The sequence below is a fragment of the Salvelinus namaycush genome, unplaced genomic scaffold (assembly GCF_016432855.1).
Source record: "Salvelinus namaycush isolate Seneca unplaced genomic scaffold, SaNama_1.0 Scaffold3068, whole genome shotgun sequence".
NCBI lineage: Eukaryota > Metazoa > Chordata > Actinopteri > Salmoniformes > Salmonidae > Salvelinus > Salvelinus namaycush.
Genome location: NW_024059973.1, coordinates 22,501 through 28,753, shown reverse-complemented (window position 1 = coordinate 28,753; position 6,253 = coordinate 22,501).

Sequence of the window (6,253 nt, the reverse complement as noted above, 5' to 3'; positions counted from 1 at the left end):
TATATCTACACCTGGTCTGTCATAATATAATAGAGACAGTAGATCTAGCTGGTCTGTCATAATCTAATAGAGACATTAGATCTAGCTGGTCTGTCATAATATAATAGAGACAGTATATCTAGCTGGTCTGTCATAAAATAATAGAGACAGTATATCTAGCTCGTCTGTCATAATATAATAGAGACAATATATCTAGCTGGTCTGTCATAAAATTATAGAGACAGTTGATCTAGCTGGTCTGTCATAATATAATAGATACTGTAGATCTAGCTGGTCTGTCATAATATAATAGAGACAGTGTATCTAGCTGAACTGTCATAATATAATAGAGACAGTAGATCTACCTGGTCTGTCATAATATAATAGAGACAGTAGATCTAGCTGGTCTGTCATAAAACAATAGTGACAGTAGATCTAGCTGGTTTGTCATAATATAATAGAGACAATAGATCTAGCTGGGCTGTCATTATATAATAGAGACAGTAGATCTAGCTGGTCTGTCATAATATAATAGAGCCATTAGATCTAGCTGGTCTGTCATAATGTAATAGAGACATTAGATCTAGCTGGTCTGTCATAATATAATAGAGACAGTAGATCTAGCTGGCCTGTCATAATATAATAGATACTGTAGATCTAGCTGGTCTATCATAATATAATAGATACTGTAGATCTAGCTGGTCTGTCATGATATAATAGAGACAGTAGATCTAGCTGGTCTTTCATAATATAATAGAGACAGTAGATCTAGCTGGTCTGTCATAATATAATAGAGACAGTAGATCTAGCTGGTCTGTCATAATGTAATAGAGACATTAGATCTAGCTGGTCTGTCATAATATAATAGAGACAGTATATCTAGCTGGTCTGTCATAAAATAATAGAGAGAGTATATCTAGCTGGTCTGTCATACCTTAAGGGAACTCTGAGACGGGAGCCGTATGGTTAGTGAAGAAAGTCCCATTGCAAATGTACGGTCCCTTACCTGACGTCTTATTACGTCGCAGAAAATCGCGGACGGCGTCGGGCCGTGGGCGGCGGAGAGCTCTTTCAGGAAGTCACTCAAAAAAACGTTTCGGAATTTCGGTTTCCGTTTTATAAAAATGACAAATTTTTGACTTTTTTCTGCATTCTCGAAAATTCCCACAAGAGGGAAAATAAATCATATTGCAGGCGCACGAACACGTGGCAAACGAGCGCGGCCTTTTCTCCTAAACTGAAAATATTTCGAAGACGAAACTCGGCGAGCGTAGGTTAGGAGTAATGGGCAGTTGGCCCCGAACGAGATGGCGTCGAGACCTCGGCGCTTTTTGAGTTATGGCCATTTTTCTGGGATTAAAGGGTTAAAACGCAAGTAGGGTGCTAATTTGACCGCTTCATGTCAAAGTACATAAGCATACGGTGTCAGGAAAAAAAGAACCAGCCATTTATCTATCGTAATTTAAGAGAAATCGTACATTGACCGTTTGGTGATGTTCACAAAGAGGATTTTTTTTTTCAAAAAAATCACAGATCCAGTTGCAGTGTGTTCAGACGTACATTTTTAAAGTGGGTCTCGAAGCTCTGCGAGAATCCTGTGATTTTATATGATTTTATGAAATAACACACACTCCTTTAACCCTCTTTAAATAAGTCCGCTCTTAACATAAAGACTTAAACTCAATATTATATAAGAGTCTACACAGAGGAGGGTATTTGTTCACTCTCAGCTTCCTATGTCAACTGGAAGTACCTTAAATGGTGCCATAGGGTCAGGTTTGAAGGGTAATAAAGGTCAGATCTTTTCAAAACTTCACTTGTGTGATTAGACAACCCTCATGAACTGTAATATGTCATGTTTCCAAACAGATGTCAAAGAAAAGCTCTCTCACACAAACGCACAGACACAAAAAGGAAGGATGGAGTGAAAAAGTACGGTGCTTAAAGAAACACAAAGCCCACAATGGCATTAGTATTATCTCTAGGCCGTGCCGAGTTCAACGAGATGCCCCGCTTGACCGTAGCTCGCTCGATCTGAGCGCAGCGACCGTTACAAGAGAACGGACACAAATGACCTTTTGACCTCAATGCCAATTTCATTTGCTTTTGGGACACAGAGAGAGAACCGTTAAGGTTAGAAACACAATTTCACCTCAGGAGTGTTCTTAAGGTCCTCCCGATCTGTGCAAGCCTAACCCTGACCTTGTGGCATTAACCCTTCACAGTTAAAAGAAGGTGTTTACATCAAATAGTTTAAAATGAAATGTCTCCCCATTGGAATACATTGACTGCACCTCTAAATTCAACCTAAAGCCTATGTGGGTTATGATTGTCTTATGGACCTGTCTTTGATGTCAGTCCATCAGGCCACCATGAGGTCTACCTGTGTCGATTCTAAGCTTCCTGGAGCAACCGGAAGTGGTTAAATCACCCTAAAAGTGTTTGCCATACCCAACATGCAGTTTGAGAGAAATAGTGCATTCAACCCTATGTAAATCAGTCAATTTTTAACATACAGACTTAAAACTCAGGATTCTGTAACAACATACTCCAGTGATGATATGTGTTTTTTTTCAGCTTCCTGTGCCAACCGGAAGTGCCATAATTCGTGTCAAATGGGCTGTTTCAAAGGGTTAAAAATGTCAAATCTTTCCAAAACTTCATATATGTGAATAGACAACCTTCCTGAACTGTAAATCAGTCATTCATCCCATCAGATTTCAAAAAAATAAAAATACACACCCACACAGAAATGATGGAGGGACACTCTGAGGGGCTAAGAGGCAGACAGTGCCTGCAGTAGTTACTTTTGTTCCAACTTTTAAAGAACCGTCAGACCTAGAGTTCTGAAAATTTACAAACCTGTTCTAGACCTCAGGTCGATTGTGCACAGTGAATTATATGACTCTAGAAGGTTCTCGGATCGATAAAAAGCCTCGTGTATTTGCCATGTTTTCAATTCATTTTCAGCTCAACGAAACGGACGACCTTTAGAAAAGTCCCAGAGTCTCAAGACTAGGTGCGTTGAAACCGGCTCGGCCCATAAAGACAGACCCCAACGAGCCTGTTTGATTGCTCATTCAAGGACCCCGTAGCAAGGCAATGAAAAAAGTGGAATTTCAGCACCAATTAGGGTTTTGCTCGGGCACCGAATGACCTATCGAGCCGAAACTTGGGATTCGAGGTCGCTTCACATAGGGCTAAACATAATGTGTGAACTGGACCCGCAGCTAGAACATAACTACGTATTATTTGTTTTATTATGGTTTAAATGGAAGGCGCTGTGAATTTTGTGCCTGCTCTGAAATATGTTATAGTTGGCATCTAAAGGAGTTGGAAAAAGTGAGTTTGGAGTCAGATGGTATCAGTTTGGTGTCTGAAAATATCTATTTGACTGATGGACACTGACTTGCTCGTTGACTTTTGTACATTTGCAATATGTTTCAACGGGGAGGTACCATGAGGAAAAAGCGACATGATGAAATTTCACGAAACGAGCGATGGAGAGGAACCACTATCACTGCCCGGCCATCCTGAGGTCATCAGACCGTTGACTTTTGCATTTCTAAAGTATTTAAGAGAATGTACGTTACATTTGCAATATGATTCAACATCACATCATATTGCAAATGCACGTTAGATTTGCAATATGATGTGATGTTGAATCATATTGCAAATGTAACGTGCATTCTTTAAATACTTTAGAAATACAAAAGTCAACGTCCTGATGACCTCAGGATGGCCGGGCAGTGATAGTGGTTCCTCTCCAACGCTCGTTGCGTGAAATTTCATCATGTCGATTTTGGTGATGGTACCCCCGCGTTGAAACATATTGCAAATGTACAAAAGTCGACTAGCAAGTCAACTAGCAAGTGTCAACAAAAGTCAACTAGCAAGTGTCCATCAGTCAATTGGATATTTTCAGACACCAAACTGATACCATCTGACTCCAAACTCACTTTTTACAACTCCTTTAGAAGCCAACTATCACATATTTTCAGAGCAGGCCCAAAATGCACAGCGCCTTCCATGAATGCACCAAAATAGCATTCTGAAATCACCACTAAAATGACATCGCCATATTCTCCAGGCCGTGCCGAGTTCAACGGGATGCCCCGCTTGACCGTAGCTCGCTCGGTCTGAGCGCAGCGACCGTTACAAGAGAACGGACACAAATGACCTTTTGACCTCAATGTCAATTTCATTTGCTTTTGGGAGACAGAGAGAGAACCGTTAAGGTTAGAAGCACAATTTCACCTCAGGAACAATCCTAAGGTCCTCCCGATCTGTGCAAGCCTAACCTTGACCTTGTGGCATTAACCCTTCACAGTTAAAAGAAGGCGTTTACATCAAACATTTTACAATGACATTTCGCCCCATAGGAATACATTGACTGCTCCTCTAAATTCAACCTGAAGCCTATGTGGGTTATGAATGTCTTATGAACCTGTCTTTGATAACAATCCATCAGGCTACTATGAGGTCTACCTGTGTTGATTTTAAGCTACCTGGAGCAACCGGAAGTGGTTAAAATCACCCTAAAAAGTGTCCAGATATACATGACTTGCAATTTTGAAAATCACTGCATTCAACCCTATGTAGATCAGTCAATTCTTAACGTATAGACTTAAAACTCAGGATTCTGTAACAGCATACCCCAGTCAAGATATGTGTTTACCTATAGCTTCCTGTGCCAACCGGAAGTGCCTTAAAATGGTGTCATGGTGCTGTTTCGAAGGGTTAAAAAGGTCAGAACTTTTCAAAACTTCATTTGTGTGATTAGACAAGCCTCATGAACTGTAAATCAGTCATTTCTCTAAGCAGATGTCAAAGGAAAGCTCTCTCTCACACAAAAACACACACACAAAGCAATGATGGAGTGAAAAAGTACGGTGCTTAAAGACACACAAAGCCGGCAATGGCATTCCCATTATCCCTAGGCCGTGCCGAGTTCAACGAGATGCCCCGCTTGACCGTAGCTCACTCGGTCTGAGCGCAGCGACCGTTACAAGAGAACGGACACGAATGACCTTTTGACCTCAATGTCAATTTTATTTGCTTTTGGGAGACAGAGAGAGAACCGTTAAGGTTAGAAACACAATTTCACCTCAGGAATGTTCTTAAGGTCCTCCCGATCTGTGCAAGCCTATCCTTGAGCTTGTGGCATTAACCCTTCACAGTTAAAAGAAGGTGTTTACATCAAACAGTTTACAATGACATTTCGCCCCATAGGAATACATTGACTGCTCCCCTAAATTCAACCTGAAGCCTATGTGGGTTATGAATGTCTTATGAACCTGTCTTTGATGACAGTCCATTAGGCCACCATGAGGTCTACCTGTGTCGATTCTAAGCTTCCTGGAGCAACCGGAAGTGGTTAAAATCACCCTAAAAGTGTTTGCAATAAGCACCCTGCAATTTGAGAGAAATAGTGCATTCAGCCCTATGTAAATCAGTCAATTTTTAACATATAGACTTAAAACTCAGGATTCTGTAACAGCATACTCCAGTGAGTATATGTCTTTACTTTCAGCTTCCTGTGCCAACCGGAAGTGCCATAATTGGTGTCAAATGGGCTGTTTTGAAGGGTTAAAAATGTCAAATCTTTCCAAAACTTCATAATTGTGATTAGGCAACCCTCCTGAACTGTAAATCAGTCATTAGTCCCATCAGATTTCAAAGAAAAATTTACACACCCAAACAGAAATGATGGAGGGACACACTGAGGGGCTAAGAGGCAGACAGTGCCTGTAGTAGTTACTTTTGTTCCAACTTTTAAAGAACCGTCAGACTTAGAGTTCTGAAACTTTACAAACCTGTTCTAGACCTCAGGTCGATTGTGCACGGTGAGTTATGTGGCTCTAGACGGTTCTCAGACCGATAAACAGCCTCGTGTATTTGCTATGTTTTCAATTCATTTTCAGCTCAACGAAACGGACGACATTTAGAAAAGTCCCAGAGTCTCAAGACTAGGTGCATTGAAACCGGCTCGGCCCATAGAGTCAGACCCCAACGAGCCTGTTTGATTGCTCATTCAAGGACCCCGTAGCAAGGCAATGAAAAAAGTGGATTTTCAGCACCAATTAAGGTATTGCTCGGGCACCGAATGACCTATCGAGCCGAAACTTAGGATTCGAGGTCGCCTCACATAGGGCTAAACATAATGTGAGAACTGGACCCGCAGCTAGAACATAACTACGTATTATTTGTTTTATTTTGGTTTAAATGGAAGGCGCTGTGAATTTTGGGCCTGCTCTGAAATATGTTATAGTTG